Here is a 20116-nt window from a genome sequence, read left to right as displayed (position 1 = left end):
TTTCCAAACATAATTCATTTCCACTTGGATAATTCTAGCCTTTTCCCCTTGCTTTTATGTACTCTTTTCTTAAATATAAGAAGCCTGGGTCCCAGGAACCATACTTTTCAAACAAATCAATTTTATTGATACATATTAATAAAGCATAAATCTATCCAAAGAGTAAAATCAATGGTATTCTCTGTAATCATGTATTTGTGCATTCAATCATTTTCAGAGCACTTTTTTTTTAAGAGAAAGGAAATTAACATTTATTGAGTGCCTACTGCATATTCTGGCCTTGTACAAGGAGTTTTCATTTACAGTATTCCATTGAATCCCCACACCAACCCAACCTCATTTCTGTCAGATGAGGAGTATGAAGCTCCAAAGGCTAGGTGGTTTGTCCAAGGTCATACAACATATAAGTGATGGCACTGGGAAGGAGTACTAAGGCTCAGACCCAGGAATTCCCTGCTCTTTCTACTCCATCCCTCAGGAGAAAGACGGGAGCAGATGCAGCAGTTCTTTTACTTCCCACCCTGAGCACCAGGAAGGTCACCAAAAAAAAAAGAACCTGTGCTTTTCACCACCCCCCTCCTCTCTACCTTGAGAGGATGTAGTCAGGTAAAGAGAGAAAACATAAATATAAAAATGAAGAGAAGGGACCTTCCTCCAGGAGTGAGGATATGCAATCTCCATGCTGCGGGTAGGTTGTGGGGTTCACAGTTGCCATGGTCGACTTCGCATGTGGACTCTGGGGGGAAAATGGAGCAATGGTGCCAAAGGCTGGAGTGGGTGGGTCAAACAGACCCCTTCAGACAAGACAAGAACAAAACCTCCGGAGCTGGTGGCAGTTGTGGTTTACATTATTCCAATAATAGAACCAAGAAACAAAAAGCAAACAAACAAAACTCATCAACTCTCATCTCTCTATGCTTTCTCTGCTGTATATGGCTGCTGTTCTTTTTTACCCCCTCCTTTGAGATGGCTCCCTCAACTGTCTGCTCATTGTTTTTGCTTGATGTCTGCTTGCTGTTCACTTGTCTTCTTTAGGAAGCACTGGGAACTGAACCTGGGACCTCTCATGTGAGAGGCAAGCACTCAACTGCTTGAGCCACATCCACTCCCTGCTGCTATTTATTTTCTTCTTTCTAGTATATATGTAAAAACAGTCTCATATATGAATATCACCCATATTCATATTTTCTATGAGGCAGGAAACCTTTTTTACAATTAAACTAATTTAAGAATGATGTGGACCATTGTCTATGAGGTGCAGAGGTGCCCAAAGATGTACTTACCAAATCCAATGGCTGTGTCATGATGATGGGAAAGAGTGTTGTTGGGGGGGGAGACGGGGGGTGGGGGGTGGGGTTGAATGGGACCTCACATATATATTTTTAATGTAATATTATTACAAAGTCAATAAAAAAAAAGATTAATAAAAAAAAATTAATTCTGCTTGAGGCCAAATGTCTCCTCTTATTAATACTATTGTAAATTAAATGAAAACTTCAATATTGAAGAAAACTGATCTACGTGTGTTTGGATATGATAGGACAAATTTCTGCAAAGTAAAATGTAGTGGTAAGAATAATTTTCTTTCCAATTTAAGTACACAAAGATGATGAGATTTTCTTTTATTTGATTGTGGTAGAAACTTCTTCATACTTTGATCTAAGAAACCTGTTTTATTCCATTCACACAAAGAGAAACTATGGTGATCAAAATTTACAAATGTTTATATACATAAATATTATAATACATATATATTAAGAATATATATGTCTAAGCACAGATATCTGTACACACATGCACACACAGAGTAACTGAATAGGGACTTAGACAATTTGATATTGAATAAAAACATAATCCTTTCCCTACCTTCTCTCTTTGCTAATTATAGGTTAATTTTCAAAAATTTTTGAGTCTTTGTTCAAATGTGTAAAGTAACCAAGGTGCTTTCTATGTTAATGAGCATTTTGTAAAGAAATCATGTAAAATTTTCTGAAATTATATTCAAAATAAGCTGGGAATCTTTGATCCTTTTATTCAAAAAAGTTGGAAATTCCAGCTTGTACTGTTTATCTAGATCCAATTTGTAAATGGAATGTTTTCAATCAGGTTGTTACTAAAATACAGAAGAGACAAAAATAAACAATGTGGACCCAAAAAAAAAAAAAAAAAAAGAATGGATATGGGTGTCCACCAGTATTAGAATAGCCAAGTCAATTTATGAGAAGAACAAGTTTGATGGATTCATATTACTCAATGTCAAGAATTATTATAATGCTACAGTAATCAATACAGTGAGACACTGACAAAAGAATAGACAAATACATCAATTGAATACAATAGAGAAGCAAGTAATAGACCCACACTAATACAATCAACTGACTGTGGCAAAGGCACAAAGGTAATTCAATGGAAAAACAATAGTCTTTCAACAAATGGTGCTGGGGAAAGTGGATGTCATATGCAAAAAAAAAAAAAAAACCCACAAATTCCATGAATATCAATATGAACCTCACTCCTTACACAGATATTAACTTAAAATATATCATAGAGCTAAATATAATACATGAACTATAAATTTCTGGATGAAAACACACAGAAAATCTGTGTAATATTTAGTTTCATTATGAGGTTTAGATGTAGCATGAAAAAAGCACAATTCATGAAAGAAAAAAATAGTTGACATGCTGGAATTCATTAAAATAAAAAACATCTAGTTCAATGACATTGACTCTAACAAAAGAGAGTATCAGTGAATTTGAAGATAAGACAATTGAAATAATTCAGTTCAAGGGGCAGAAAGAATATATAACAGTAAAGAGAGCCTAAGGAACCTGTGGGACACCATCAAGCACACCAGTATACTCATCTTGGAAGTCTTAGTCCCGTTCTGGGAGAAAAAGAGAGAGGTATAGAGAGAATCTTTGAAGAAATAATGACTGAATACTCCCCAAATTTAACAAAATACATGAACCTACACATTCAAGAAGCTCAATGAATGCCAAAGAGGATAAATCCAAATAGAATCATGCTATAACATATTATAACCAATTGTTGGATGCCAAAGATAGAGAGAATTCTGAAAGCTGCAAGAAGGAAACAACATGTCACATATAATGAAGCCTCAATAATATTAAGTGCTGATCTCTTATCAGAAACCATGGAGGAAAGGAAGTTATGGGATGACATATCTAAATTGCTGAAAAGAAAAAAAAAAAGGCAACCAAAAAATCTCTATTTGGCAAAACTTTCTTTCAAAAAATCCCCACATGATAAAAAGCTAAGTGAGCTTGTCAGCACAGAACCAGTCATACAAGAAAAGCTAAAGGATGTCCTGCAGTGGAAAGGAAAGGACACTAGACAATTGACAAATGTCAAATGAGGAAATAAGGACCTCCAATAAAGACAAGGGCATGGGTAAATATAAATACAAGTACTACTGAATTTTTGATTACTGGTCCACTTTTTACTTCCTACAAGATCTAAAAGTCAAATGCATAAAACATAATGATAAATAAATGCTTTTGGACTCCAAAAGGACAAATAGAAAATTTATGACAAGAACTACATAAAAATGTAAAAAGAAAAGAAAAATAAATAAAAGTATTTGCTATGTGAAAGACTGTTAAGATTATGAAAAACAAGCTTAGGTTGGGAGAAAATATTTACTTATTACATATCAGGTAAATGACAGTATCTGCAATAAAAATTCTTCATATGTGACATTCAAAAGTCAAACCCATGGGAAGTGGCTGTGGCTCAATCAGTTGGGTTCCCGTCTACCACATGGGAGGCCCTGGGTTCACGTCCCAGGGCCTCCTAGTGAAGGCAGTCTCGTCCACATGCTGCAGAGAGCTGCCAGCCTGCAGGTGCCATGGAGTGCCGCACCAGCCTGTAACAACAACAAAAAAAGGGAGACAAGCAAAAATGCAGAAGAGCGTGCAGCAAATGGACACAGAGAACAGACAGCAAGCAAGCTGCAGGGTGGGGGGTGGGAGGGATAAATTTAAAAAAATCAAACCCATTAGAAGTGGACAAAAATATAAACAGATAATTCACCAAAAAAGACATATAGGTGGAAAATAAGCATGTGAAAAGATGTTGAAAACCATGTGTCATCAGGGAAATGTAACTTTTTAGATGAGATACCACTGAATAACTGTTAGAATGAGTAACACCTGAAAAACACGTGCAAGAAAGAGCAAAACAAAAACTGGCATAGCAAATGCTGGCAAATATAAGGAACTGGAACTCTCATTCATTATTGGTAGGAAAGCAAAATAGTACAATTCGTTTGGAATAAAGCTTGGCAGTTTCTTATAAAGCTATACATAAACTTAGCATATGACCAGTTTGGAACTGATTGGAAAACATGTGTCTGCACCAAAACCTGTCCATAAATGCTTATAGCAGCTTTGTTGATACTTGTCCCAAACTGGAAGCATCCAGATGTCCAACCAACGATGAACAGATCCATTGTATCCACATGTGTAATACTGACCAGAGATAAAATTGAATGAACTTTGAATCCACACAAGTGGAATGCATGTTCAATGCACATCACTGAGTAAAGAAGCCAGTCTGAAATGATCATATACTATATGACTCTATCCATATGGCCTTTTGGAAGAGTAAAACTCTAACGCCTGTGTGCCAGGCAGACGAATGGCCTCCCTAGAAACCCAAGCCCTTGGCCAGAAACCTGCAAATATATTATGTTACACAGAAAGAGGGAGGAAGGTTTCAAATGGAATTAAGATTGCTAATCAGCTGACCTTAATATAGGGAGCTATGCTTGACTGTTTGGGTGGGGCCAGTGTGATTAAAGGGCACATAAAAGATAAGAGAGGAAGACAGAAGAGTCAGTGTTGTCATGAGTAAGACTCTTACGCTTTTGGACCACGTTCACATGGAAATTATTTGTGCCTTCAGGAACTGCTTTCCAATATTGTAATACCATTTCTACTTGCTGGAATGCTACTCTGCACATTCAACTTTATGGCTTGTTGGATCAGACCACATACAGTTTAAATTGTAACAGGAACCCAAGATCACTTAGCCGCAATTTAAGATACTTGCATGTCAGATCATTCTGGTTACTGCTTTGGTGCTACTTCCCATCTGAGGCAGATATGTATTGTCAGGTGGCCTCTGCTACCCTATGTCCCAACATATCCATTGAGTTCAGGGAGCTCATTTTGAAGACAGCATTTCATACTGCTACTCCTGATCTTACAGTGACTTCTCTATAAAGACCACTTTAAAGCATTCCAGGAATCTCTTCTCTAAAGTATTTCTCAAGCCCTTGGGGAAGAGACTACCCTCTATCCTCTGGACCCTTCCAGAGTAGAGATAGTGGGTAAGTAAGTGGGAAGATCTTAGATAATAAATTCACTTATGCATTGCAATATCACAAACCCTTAGATATCTTCCTCTTCAATATACTGAGTAAGAATACTTACCTTAATGTCATTCTAAATAGGACACTTTTGGATTAAGGTTTAGATCAAACAATTGGGACACTATTAAAGCACGTCTCATCATCTCAAGCTAACACATTAAATCTTATCTCAACTGGCTCAACCTAATCCAAGATTATGTTTCTTTCTTCCTGACAACACATTTAAGATCCAATTTCATGCTTATTTTGGGTTTCTGTCAGTGCTACTTGGCAACATTTTTATTATTTTGACATGGATGCTCCTTTCTCCTGAGTCTTATTTTCTACACTATCCACTGGATTTCTGGACTTCAGTATAGTTACAGGTCTGTAAACAAGAGGTGATGGGATATTGTGGAGAATCAGCACTGGCAACCATGTCAACAGTGGTCATGGCGGCTGTGGCAGGCAAGAAGACTCAATTACCATGACAGCAGTGGAAAGGTCACTGTTACTGCCAAAGGCGTGTTGGGAAAGGGATCAAAGTTTTTTACTTTATTGGAATCAACTCATATGATCTCCTTCCAATTTTCAGCGTCCTACTGCTTCCAAATTAATAAGTTAATTTTAACATAAGACCCTCAGCACTTTAGCATGTTGAAACTGTTTTTGATTCAGTAACCCACAAAATTAGACTTGGGTTTGTTTCTCATAATGATTTTGTGACCACAGAAGGTAATATTTTCTTTCAGAAATGTCATAGAATTTTATGGTAATGTTACTCATAGCTGGCTCTACCAATTTAAATTCCTGAGTTCATCATTTTCCCCTTTCCAATCTCTGCCTTAAACTTTGAACCAACCAACAAATCACAGATTTCACATTCTTTCTATCCCCTAAACTGTTGTTAGGCAGCTACTTGGTCACCCAACACTTACCTTCTGTAGCACTTGGCTCCAGAAGATTGTTAAGGGCTAATTTCAGAATGGGCTTAACTTCTACTTTCTTTTGGTCAAAAGAAGTCACAAGGACAACATCAATTCACGTTGGGAAAATGCATCCATACTCTACTTCCTGATTGTAGGAGTTGCAAAGTGGCCAAGCAAAGGCACTTGGCTGGGAGTGGGGTGGGGTGAGGCTTAATAGTATCTATTTTTACAAGTAACCCAACATTGTTAATAAGAGAATTTGTTGGCTGACATCTAAAAGCTAAGAGTAATCTTTTGCTCATTTACCGTTTATTGACTCTGACTTACATACTAGGTGTTAACATACTTCATATATCAACATTTTGACACTGTGGTCATAAAGAGTTTCTTGAACGAGCCAATTAATTTACTGATGCTACAATACTTTCCTATCCTTAGTGGGATAATAAATCCCAATATATAAATGAGTTATGAGGTGAGTAAAAATAAATTAACTCTCTAAAACATTAAGTCAGATTTTTAACACATTCAGCAAAATCTCTTAGGTGGAAACATTTTATTTACTTCTATTTCTAACAACTTGTGCCCAAGAGTGCCAGCTAGAAATGCCTTTACTGCTTTGGTCTACCACAAATACATCCCATGCCCCTATTCTCTCCAATAATTTCCTAAAATAGAAAATATCTCCTTTCCATTGTCATGATTAAAGAGTTGAGCATTAGGAAATTCAGACTAATTGATGCTTGGAGAGGCACAGATAAATATAGTTCCATCTAGTTTTAGACAAAAGTCATGTATCGAGCTTTTTTCCACATTACATATTTTCAAAAAAGAGACTTAAGTAATTAAAACCAGTAAACAAAATGTAAAGTCACTATTTCAACTATGATTACCTTTTGAAATAGCTCCAATTTCTGCTAAAATATGCAGCAAATAAACTACTCAGTTGACTTTTTTGGTCATAAGTACAGAGATGCAAGAGAAGCAAACACAGTATTATTAACATATATGTATATATGCATATATTGCTATATACCATAAACACATGGGGTGCTTCTTAAAAGAAAAAGTAAATAAATAAATATGAGTAATCTTTCCTAAGCCAGAGCTAAGCGGACCAGTTCTTTTGAATCCAAACTTTTAGCCTTCATATTATCTAGCCCCCGTGATGGTTTAGTTAATAAAGTATAAACACCATTGTCAGTAAAGTTAAAAGATGAAAGACCAGGCATCCGAATTTGGAAAAATTATGTATTTTTACCAAAAAATTAAGTGTAGGTATAAATTTCAAAATGGAGCATAATTCAGATCTTTCAAATGGTCTTGAAACAGACTCATAAATAGAAATAAATTAATGCATTTTCTTTTCTTTTTTTTTTTCCTGTAGGAGGTCCCGGGGATTGAACCCAGGACCTCATCCAGGGAGGCAGGTGCTCAACTACTGAGCTACATCTGCTCCCAAGCACTTTCATTTTAAAACTTAAACAATAATGTTAATTTTAATGAAACTTATCAAATAAATTGCTAAAACCCCATAAATAAGGAGTATCCATACTTTTTATTATTATTATTAATTTTTTTTCTGAGCAGGAATCTCTCCTAAAAGACCTTATCTGATACTTGAGTTTTCCAGATGAAAGTGGTAGTGTTTCTAATGTGAACTAATTCCTTGACAGCCACCTGTAACGTCAACAATCATCCATAGAGAATTTGGGCATGCTCTTTATTGTGTAAGCAATTGAGAAAATGACAGCAGATATGCTCCCAATGTCACACTGCAGATTTGTCTGCAGTGAGAAAAATTCAAAGAAAATCCATCTATAAAGCAGCCTCAGTCATTCCTGAATTTAATCTAAAGTTGGAAGTAAAGCTACTTATAAGGAAGCTTATTTTGTCATCCAGTCTGTTGGCTCATTCTCCTGAAAACCAGTTAAAAATAAGCATGATGGTTTTGCTGTTTGAGTGAAAATTTAATTTTTTACCTCATATTTTTATCATTTATCTCTGCTTACCATAGGCACAACCTCTCTGACATACTTGTGTATAAAAAAATCAAATAAATGAGAACACACAAATACATTTGTATAAAATGTTTATATTTAAAATGCTAATTGTGCATTTATTTCTATGCAAGAACTTTGGAGTAAAAATCAGGAGTTAAGAAGCATTCATAAAATTGGATAAAATCTTCCTTACATTTGATAGTTTGATATAAAAAATGAAATGTCTAACTCTGACGTACTCAAAATATCAATAAAATTGCTAATGATTAGAAAATTATACCTCTGAAGTAATAAAGAAATCATAACTATTGGGATCTCTATAAATGCTACAAAAGAAATGTGAACAAACCAGTGACAAGTGAATAGCTATCCAAGTCTTATACAGGGGAAGTGTCATGTGGTGAACAAATTTTAATATTTTAAAGTGAGACTTAACTGAGCGTCCTTAGGTAGGTCTCCAAGCTTCTTCATCCTCAAATCCGAGATAACATCTGCTCTGCAAGACTGTGAAGATTTGAGAAACATCAAGTGTATTGACTGAGAGAGGGTGATAGAAATAAGGCTTCCCTCAGATGTTTGGGTGGTTGCTGCTTATCCTTCGCTGCAGGGTTTCTGTATTAGCAATTGGCACCCCTCGTAATCCTCACAGCGCTCGCCTCCATGTTACGCAGCTGGAAACTATATTCCCCAGACTCTTTTGTCTTCAAGGCACTGGACAATATTTCAGAAACAGCAAATGAAGTTCACTTTTCTGAGAGTTCTACAGATGAATGTGTAAAGCCTCTCCTGTTTCAGTGAAGCAGACTTAGCTTCTTATACTATGCTTTTTATTCACTTCACAGAAAAGTTCTTTGAAGTAATGCACCAGTTGCATTGAGCTCATTATAAATTATTTAGTAATTTCTCACACTTCCCCACCTGGCACTTAGACTCCATAACGGAGAATGTCATTCACCTTTGTATTCCAAGAGATATATAGATATATTTCTGTTCCATTTTAGGTGTTCAGTATATATTTGTTGACTGCAATTAGCTTGCATCATAAATATAAAGTCAAATTATATCAGGTTTTCTTACAGTATGGATTTTGCCTAGGAGATGTAAGCACTCCATGTGCATAAATCCTGGGTTTTAAACATCTTTACACATATGCAATTCTTTGCATTCTGAATTCTTATAAAATCTTGCCTAGAAATTACAGTCAGAATGGCTCCCACCACTATCATGTCATAGGAAGGTTAAACCCTCATTCTTACAGGTTGGTAATTAAAACATAATATTGAATGGGAATAAAGAAATAAACTTAATTGATTAAGACCTAAAAAGAGATTATGATGAATCTTAATTATGTATTAATAATGAAAGCTCTGTGAAAAATATTTCCCAAAATATTAATTGTGTTACTACTACTTAATTTACTTCTTTTACAGTAAGGAGATTACATAATTTTACCTTTATATGTATTGATTCTGGTTCATCATAAATTAAAATGATTCAGAAGTATATTCTGGACCTCCATCCATATTTACTAGCAAGTAAAGACTGTAATGGTTTAATTTAAAAATATGACAAAGTTTACCAAATAAACTTAATAATTAAATACCACGTTTATGACTTACAGTCTAGAAATACAACACTTGTAGATTTTATTTTTAAAGGCTTCTTGTTTTACTGCAGAAGGAAATTATTGTGTATGCATAGAGAGATTCTTGATATGTTTGCCCCAACAATATTGAAAAGACACATTAAAAAATGTAGGTTTTGATTTTAAGAACTCCTGATGCTCTCTTTGCAAAGAGTTTGGGAAATAATACTTATTTTACCATTTGCTTTTGTGCTTTTTCATTTGATACTGTTAACTATATGAATAATTATGAAATTAGCATTATTTTGGCCTATTTGCAAAATGGCTACTCATTCATTCTTCACACTATGAAATGAGAACTTTGCCTTAGGATGTAGACTGAGGTGTATGGATATATACTTGAAGGTCCCTAAAGATACAATTTCCAACTCCCAAATGAAACCTGAGCTGTATCCCCTTGACCTATTCGCCAATGACAAAACACACATGTATGAATTTATTGTCAATCATCATACTTAAAATATATGTTAATTTTACAATTTTACCTTTGGAGCTTTACATAAAGAAAAATGTAGGAACAAAAGAGGTGTTTATTTTTACAAGTGGACAAGAAGTGTGATTTTCATTCCGCTTTTAACATATGACACTTAATTTTTTTTCACTAAAGTATGATTCATAAATAGTCAAAAGTATATTTTCCATACAAATTCTTTGGTTGGAAAGTTCTGGCTTATACAGAAATCACACTCAGTGAACACAATCTTTTAGAATCTGACCATCTTCTTGCATATGTCAGTACTGCTTAGGGTTCCTTGCATTAAAAACTAATCACATTTACCTTTTTTAAAAATTTCAATTCATTTACTCATTGGCCATATCTTAAACAACTACTACATATTGGATTACCTGATATCATACCTAAGACATGTTTGTAGAAAAATAAGGGCCCAATCATCATGGTGATCAAATTCATTGCAAATAGTTTACCCCATAAATGAAAATTGTTATGCCTGGCAATATAATTTGGTCCTTATTCAATACAATAGACAATATAAGGATCTCAATCACAGTATTAAAAATTATACTCAAATACAATGTTTTTTTCTATCTGAATGTGAGATCGTAATGACTAAATCATCATTTTATCACTACATTTTCATTGTCAGACAACTTGATTTTGTAGACTCACAAGGTATGATGTAGTTCAATACTCCTTCTTGTAACTTTTCTATATCAATTTATACTGAAACAATTAAAAATAGAATTTGGAAAGTATAATCAAATGTAAACCAAGCCTTAAAAAACAGAAGTTAAATAAAATTGCATAAAAATGAATAAACATTACATTTATCTACTTAGGTTCTTTCCACATGTTAATACTAATTGCCTAATATATGAAATGTTGGATGTGGTCCTGCTTAAAGTTTTCCTTTCTCATTAGCTTTAAAAATCTAATAAAGAAGATTGACAAAACACAGTTTTGGGATTCCTTATTTTTTGTGTTAACTGATTATAAAATTACTATAAACCAATGTGATATAAAGTTTTAAAATTTTGGTCCATGGGTCTTATCTATTTCTGTTTCAGTCAAAATACGGACTTTGATTGACATCTCCAGAAAGAGAATTCTGAGAATAACAATTGGATATTCTGTAACATTGGTTTCTAAGAACCCTTAGCTCTGTTACATATTCTTAGTTTGACATTTTCCAAATCCTCTCTCCATTCACAGGATAAAATGGAAAGTTTATGGAGACTTGAAGAGCTTTCTCTGAAATCTGCCAATTAAACAATGGCGCTTGGAATGAGTGTGGCTTATCATACATTAGATAGGAAAAAGAAAAAAATAATATGAAAGCATGAACAATTCTCTATCGGCTCATAGAAAGCAATTGTTCTGGGGATTTGGGATTTCCTTTCTTTGATCTCCACATTGAGAAGTCTTGTATTCTTATTTCTAATATAATAAGACTCTTTTATAACCATGAGGTTGTATGATGTTAGTAAATACCAGGTATAAATAAGGCAAGTAAATTGTCTAGGTCTGATGTATTCAACAGCAAGCACCTTCAATTTCATATAACTATAAAAATACATTTCCTTTTAAATTCAATCAAAATCCAAGCCCAGAAAATAAGTATTAGGTTACAATTTATGCTAAATTCCATGCTGAATGCTGGAAATACAAAGATAAATAAGACAGGATTTCTGTTCTCGAAGTATCTCACATCAGGTGGCAGAGAAAGAAACTTAGCAGTAAATATATCATATGATAAGTTCCAATAAGGATTAATGTGAAATACAAGATGGATGGAAAACTTAAAACAGAGAGGTCATTGTGTTACCATGGAGAAAGTTTCAAATGTTTAATATAATAAAATGATGAAACTAGTAAAGATCAGGTGACCCTATTCTCATTCTGTGAAAGCCCATTTTCAAAAATTCTTTGTGTGTGTGTGTTCGATTCATAGGGTTCAGACAATATTTATCTTTCTACCTGAGGTAACTCTTTCACCTTAACCTAAAACCTATTGAATCAAGAGAACAAAGTTTTGCTTGCTATTGTATTGAGTATTTTCATTCCCTTCCTTCTTTTCTGTCCAGGGGAGTAGCCAGGAAGATAGAATATAATCAAGGACCTCTAACATGATTTAATCTATCAGAAAATTGTTGTATTTGTACTTAGCAAAATAACTATTGCTCTCTCCTAAGGTATTTCATTCTCTCCCAAAGGAAAAAAAAAATGAAACCCCTTTAATGGTCTCTTCTTTGCTACAGATACAATTTATATAATATCTCCATCAATTTTAACTTATGGAAGATCTCAATAGGTTAATGACATTCACTATGTACAATATTAGTGACAAAGCAATAATACACTGTATTAAAAAGATTTGAGGTGGTGGACTTGGCCCAGTGGTTAGGGCGTCCGTCTACCACATGGGAGGTCTGCGGTTCAAACCCCGGGCCTCCTTGACCCGTGTGCAGCTGGCTCATGCACAGTGCTGATGTACTCAAGGAGTGCCCTGCCACGCAGGGGTGTCCCCACGTAGGGGAGCCCCATGCGCAAGGAGTGAACCCCATAAGGAGAGCTGCCCAGCGCGAAAGAAAGTGCAGCCTGCCCAGGAATGGTGCTGCACACATGGAGAGCTGACATAACAAGATGACACAACCAAAAGAAACACAGATTCCCATGCCACTGACAACAACAGAAATGGACAAAAGATGCAGCAAAGAGACACAGAGAACAGACAACTGAGTGGGGGGGGGGGGGGGGAGAAGGGAGAGAAATAAATAAATAAATTAAAAAAAAAAAAAAAGATTTGAAACAGCCTCACTGTATTAGTTGTGGTTCTTCAGGGAAACAGAACCAACAGGAGATGAAGAGATTTATCATAAGAATTAGCTTGTGAGACCATGGAGATTGACACGTCCAATTTTTGTAGAGGAGGCTGCAAGTTGGAATCCCTGGTAAAAGGTAACTTCTCCAGAAGAAGCTGGCTGGCTGACGTAGAGGTAGGAATTCTTCCATCTCATGTCTGAAATGCTCAGTTCTGCCTTTAAGATCTCAAACTGACTGGATGAGAAGATGCCCCTCATTTCTGAGGTCAATCTCTTTTGTTGATTGTAAATGCAATCAGCCATGGAAGCAATCAGCTGACTATAGATGGTATTCCATCTACAAAATACCCCTCAGGAACAATCAGGCTGGTGCTTGCTTAACAAACAACTGGACACCATAAGCTAGCCAAGACTACACATTAAATTAACCATTACACTCACTGGAGCAGATGGGAGGAAAAGGTGCTGATCTAAGTAACTTTGCAAATGAGTGGAGTCTGTAAGATTAAAGCAAAAGGAACTATACACAAGTATAATGGTGTAGTTGACAAAGATTTTTTCTAATGAGGGCACAAGGTTACAGGTTTAAAATTCTGATATTGCTATACAGGTATACTGGAACTGAGCAATCAAATGAATGCTGGATATTGTGAGTCCAAGTTTCTTACGACTAGAGAGGGAACTTACAAATAATTAGGAGGAGGAAGCTGGAATGATCACATGGTAATTGATTAAAGTGGATATATCATTTACTCATGTTTAGCTTAATATAGACATAAATGGTGACATACAGAAATATGTGTGTATACATGAGTTAGTATACACACGTTTTCTTGCTCAGCCAGCTGAAAGAGCCTGAAATAAACAAATTTCCAGGAGCAACAAGATATCTAGTGTCCAAAGCTTGGTGTCTAATACCGTTCTCCAATAAAAGGAACTGGCATTCCTGGGAGAAAAGGCTGATTTAGGGGTGGCTACAAGATAGATGCAAGATGAGCCTGAAGCATCATGTAGTGCCATAAAATAAGGAAGTGTTCAAAAAACTAAACAAAATGAACATATTGCTGTAGGTATGTGAAAGGGGCAGAGGAGCCAAAAGAACAAACTCCCCATGTCTATAGCTAGAACAATTTGAGTAAGAAATTGAATAAAACAGTATTGCCTTATAAACCCCAGTTATAAAATCAATATCCATGAGTCCATAGTGATATAAATAAATTATAGACTCAATTAATAAATGGGGGAAAGAGACAAATTGTCTGAGCTGAAGAATTTCAAATAATGTATGCAAATAGTGTGCCCTCAATGAGGTGGGACAAAACTCCCCACTTTGTAAATGCAGGCTGCCTAAGGTGACTTCCTTCCAATAAGTACAGAAGAGACAGGGGGACGGGGAAGTTTACTGTGTGTAAGCCTGACTAATGCTACCTCAGCCAGATGACCAAGGTCAACATCAACAACCCTAACTCATATTGCTACTGAATCCTTGATGTGACAGAATTGGTACTTTCCTCTGTGATCTCCCTCCCTAAAACCCCTAACTTCAGTCTACAGAAAAGCATCAGATAAATTCCAATAAAGGGAAACCTACAAAATATCTGATCAATACTCCAGGTAATGTCAAGTCATCAAAAGCAAGGTAAGTCTGAGAAACTGTCACAGACAATAGGTACCTAAGAAGACATGGTGACTAAATGTAATGTGGAATCCTGAATGGGATCCTGGAACTTAAAAAGGATATAAGCTAAAAATTAAGGAAACCAAAATGTGGTAGGGTCTTTAGCTTAAGGTAACTTATCAAGATTGTTTCATTAATTGCAATATGTTTATCATGCTGATATAAGAAGCTAATAATAGGGAAACCTGAATATGGGATATATGGAAAATCTCTAAACTATCTTCTCAATTTTCTATAAAGCTAAAACTGTCTAAATATAAAGTCTATTTTTAAATGACTACATAATAAAAGTCTTGTTTTTATTATCAGAAATATATATAAAGAACCACCCTGGCTCTTGGCCCCGCATAGAGGATTACCTATGCTGCATGGCTTCCCATAGGGAACCTCAGGATGGCTCAAAGATGGCATGGAGGGACTTAACACCAAAGCTGGGGACAGTGGAAGGTGGAGGTGGGACTATGAGCTCAAATGCTTAGGAGTCTGTGGGTCAACATTAGGCGATGTCCAGGGACTTCCCGAAGCTCTCATCTGAGGACATGGCAGGACAATAGCAAACAAAGCCAAAAATACTGTTTATCGAATAATGCAAATCTATGCAGCAACTTGAATATTTAGTTGCCAAGCTGCTGACAAAGTATTCTTTGAAATCTTCACAAAAGGGATTATTGTAGGACTGCAATGTTGAGTTTCTCACTGAAAGCCAATGTCATAGATGCTTTAACTTAAGTATATTCAATAATTAATTCCTCAGAGCTAATATTAATTACTCTACCTATTTCATAGATGAGGAAACTGGGTTTAAGATAAGTTCAGATATTACTCAAGGTCATACCAATTCTCCTAATTTATGTATTCTTTTCACATAGATACTTGGAAAATTACTAGGGTATTTTGATTTTCATCGGGAGAATTAGTCACTCTTTTTCTCCTGTATATTTAGAATTCATGAAATAATCAATCCTATTCTTATATGCAACTTAATTTGACTCCAGGTTGAATCTATGTATGTGTAAAATTAATTATATTCTGTGCTGAGTTTACAATTACCCATTATTGATTATTTTATTTGCTTTATTAGTACCTTTTCATCTTAATAACAAAAGGTACTAGTATCAACAATAGAATTTCCTTCAAAATAGAAAAAAGAGTACATGTGATGTAGGGGAGTTCGGAAAAATAGCAGAATCTTGAAAGAAGAATTTCCCAATATTTTCAAGGCATTAAAGATTTATCCCACATGTTCAAGTTGAATAATCCTTATGAAGAAAAAGGATTTAGCTAGTGAAAGGTGTACAAGATGCCTGATATAGAGCTGTAGAAAAATAATAAATGAGTGACTCATATCCTCCTGGAACATATTTTCAAAGGAGTCATTCAAATTCTAGCTCTGCGTGCTAGATCTTCTCTTTCTGATCTGATTTGCCTGTTAGCAGAATCCAAAAAGGAAATAAAGGAGACATCATTCCTGACTTTTTATGGTATTCGTTTTCTAATATTAACTTTACCTGAATTTCTACATGCTATTTGTGATCACAGTAATTAGAGAATTATCAATATAAATGAAAAACATCATGTCTTTCTTTTGGGGAACCAAACTAGTATCATAAATGAATTCAGAAAATGAAAGTATATGTAGGCTCTTTAAATATGATATTGCCTTGCAAATTGGCCATAAAACAGGATAGATGTTTAACAGTTTTTCAAAGCAAGTCTATTTTTATTCAGTATGGATCCCTTAGCAGATCTCAAGTAATTTTATCCCAATTGACAGTATTACAGGTAGAACTTTGTATCTGAAACAGGAATTTCACTTTTAGCACCTACTCTAAGGAATATGGCAATGTAATTGATCTCTCATTTTAACTGTTGAATTATGCAGAATAGAACATTGTTGCATTTTTCTTCTTTTAGAGAATCATATAAATGGGTAAGAGTTATAATTCAGAATGATTTATACTTGGAACAAATAAAACATTTTCAAAAAAGAAAAGAAAAGAAATACCTCAAATATTTTGTTTTAGGCATTACATGGCAAAATAGATGTCATATTTTTTTTCCATAGGAATTTAACCCATATTGAAAAAAATCTACTATGACCTATGATTTTATAGGCATTTTGGTAATTTTTCCTTCTTTATTCAGGCTCACCATTGTCTAACATAGTATACTTAGTTATAAGTACTTCTTGAAGAATTTAGGGTTATAAAATAATTTTCATCTTGTTCATCTCATAACCCATAACCTCATCTAACCAAGACAGAAGTGACGGGCAGTGTTGAGAGTGCTGACTTTTAGGGTCATCAAAACCATGGTAAGCCAAACCCTTAGGTCAGAATCTCCCAGTCTGGGCAAATTTCATAGTCAACTACAGAGCGAGGGCCTCTGAAAGATCAAATGACTGATTCTTTAATGAGTGGAAACTCTATCTACATGGTTTTGATAGTCTTGATGGCTGCATAAACAAAGCATTTCTCTACTACAAATGTTTTAACCCTTTTATGGGTGTGTCTTGCAATGACAACCTAGATCTCTGCTTTGTGCTTCCCTTCAGTTAACATCAGTCCCACTCAATCCACCTTGGAGTATATGCTATTCTAGATAAACTAAAAATTACTGAGCATAAACTGGTCAAAATAAGGTCCAAATAGAAATTAATGGTTCATTTAGCTAAAAATAAATGCAAACTCTGCATCTACAGAGTGTATAGGCAAATTAAGGGTCTTTAAAAATAATTCTGTACAAGCAGACCCATTCATATGTGGCCCTTGTGCCTTGTGGATGTTGCTGGTAGTGATTGCTGTTTTCCTTCACTGCTTCCTGGTGAAAGTGAATATTTTGATAATTCTCTCTGTAGCAATTTTGTCCCCTGAACACTCTAAGTTCATTGGAGAAATGCCCTGCTTCTTCTCTTCACTGTCAATATTTTCTTCATCTTCTTCATATTGCCATACTATTACATTTTGCCCTTCTCCATCCTCTCCTTTATCAGAAGCAAGTGGAACTCTGAATCACCAACCTTGGACTCGTTTTTTCTGGCAACATGATGATTCTCCTGCAATTATCTTAATTTCAGATGGCAAAGTTTATAAATAAAAATATTCTTAAGTTTTTGCTTTGTAAAGGAATAGAAAACACATTTTGAAGTCTAGGAGCATTTCCATAGAGCTAGGTCAAAGATCTATGGCAAAAATAGTTACTAATAGCATGTGTACACAGAGCACTATGACTTTGTGTTTAGTCTTCAATAGGTACATTGCTTAAACTCAGTGCATGGAGAATTTCTGAATTCTGTAGTCTTAAAACTCACTCTGCTTACATGACTCTCTTAGGATGAAGTCGAATGAGATTAATCAGTGTCCTTAGTATATAATAAGCTAACAGAAGTTTCTTTATTTATGAACTTTCCTGGGTTTGAGCAAAACTACACAACAAAACAAACTGTCAGCTGTGCCACCATCAAAAGATAGCATATCATGGTTATATATATATCGTGTGGCTTTGGGACTAGATATAAATGGTATCTCATCTGCTTTTATGAAGTATAACCTATCTTTAATAAAGTGATTTCTTTATTCAAATCTGGTAATTTTGCACTTAAGCTGACAAACATGTTTTAATGTAGCTTGATTGTATACAAACCCCTGTAGGTATCTACTGACAATCAAGGTTATATTTTATAGGCAGCCTATTGACTTCAGTGTCAGTTTTCAGTTGAATATTTTAAATGACTTTTTAGTAAGAGAAGGTCTATTTATTATCCAACTCTCATAGATGGAATTTTCTCAATATTTAGCTAAAATAATATAAGAGGCTTCAGATACATTTAAATGTAGTCAATGTAACAATTTCCCTGCTCTGTAATTCTCAGTTTTATCTCTTATTTTTGAATCAAAAAGAAGAAGAGCATTAATAGTCCTACTAGGAATTCCAGCCCTTGCTGGTGAACACACCGTTTATTGAAACAGGAAGCTCAGCCACCCATATGGATTTCTCCCTCCTGGTGAAATTTCCTTTACCCACTATTCATAAAAACATGGCTCTCTCTGTTGAAAACATCTTTGGGAAAGTATTTGAAGTTTATAATGTGTAGGTTAACTGCATTTGGCAAATCACTAAAATACTCTTTCTTCTGGAGGATAATTGAATTAGTTTTTGGGTTTAAGATGAATAGATCTATTTTTCCAGTGGAACTCAGTTACCTGTTTTGCCCTAATTATCATCTATTCAGTTCTTTCACAGTGGCAGGCACTATTCTAGGCATATGGGAAAACATTATTAAACAAAACATAGGAAGTCCCTTGTGGAATTTAGATTTTAACAGGGAACAGAGGGGGAAAATAAATATATGAAATTGTCAGCTAATATTTATCGGGTATCTACAATGTGCCAGGCATTGCTCTGAATATTTTTATAATCATTAACTCATTTAAATTTATAATAATCCTATCAAGTTGCTAATGTTTCAACCTCTGATAAACAGATCAGGAATGTGAGGCCCATAACTCTTGATTGGACCATTCCACTTGCACACACTATGGTGTGGCAGAGCGTCTGAATCATACCTTCTCAATGACAGGGTTCTAAGAACTGATGAACCAAATATGCGCATGGAAGCATAGAGGTCTACTCAATTGGCGAATAATGTGGGTTGCTGTTTTAGTGATGGAGAACAGGGAGGGCTTCGACATTTGAATACGGACCTAGGAAGAGTGACCAATCAAGCCATGTGTCTGCATAGAATAATGTGTTTTCAGCAAAGGGTAGAACAAGTGCAAAGACAAGAGGGAGGAGTGGCGGTAGCTCAGCGGTTGAGCATGTGCTTCACAAGGATGAGGTCCCAGGTTGATTCACTGGTACCTCCTAAAACAACAACAAGGGAGGAGCATGCTTGGCTTTTTAAAGCAACAGCAGGTAGAGAGAGTGATGGAGAAAGGGAAAACAGAGGTGAGTGTTGTGGACATACAAGATCATGAAGGGTCTTGAGGAAAACATTTATCTCACTCTGAGTTAGACAAGACACCTTTGGGAATTTTTGATCATGAAAGGAGCTGTTTTTAATAAAAGCTTAAAGAGATCAATGTGTGAAAATAGACTGAGGGTAAACAAGAGATGGGTTTATGTCTCAAGAAATGATGGGTTTATGTCTCAAAGTCTTAACCATGTTTTCACTCACACCTTCTCTAATTGTACCCTGTGAGT

This window comes from Dasypus novemcinctus, chromosome 16 (assembly GCF_030445035.2).
Source record: "Dasypus novemcinctus isolate mDasNov1 chromosome 16, mDasNov1.1.hap2, whole genome shotgun sequence".
NCBI lineage: Eukaryota > Metazoa > Chordata > Mammalia > Cingulata > Dasypodidae > Dasypus > Dasypus novemcinctus.
This window is presented reverse-complemented; position numbering follows the sequence as displayed.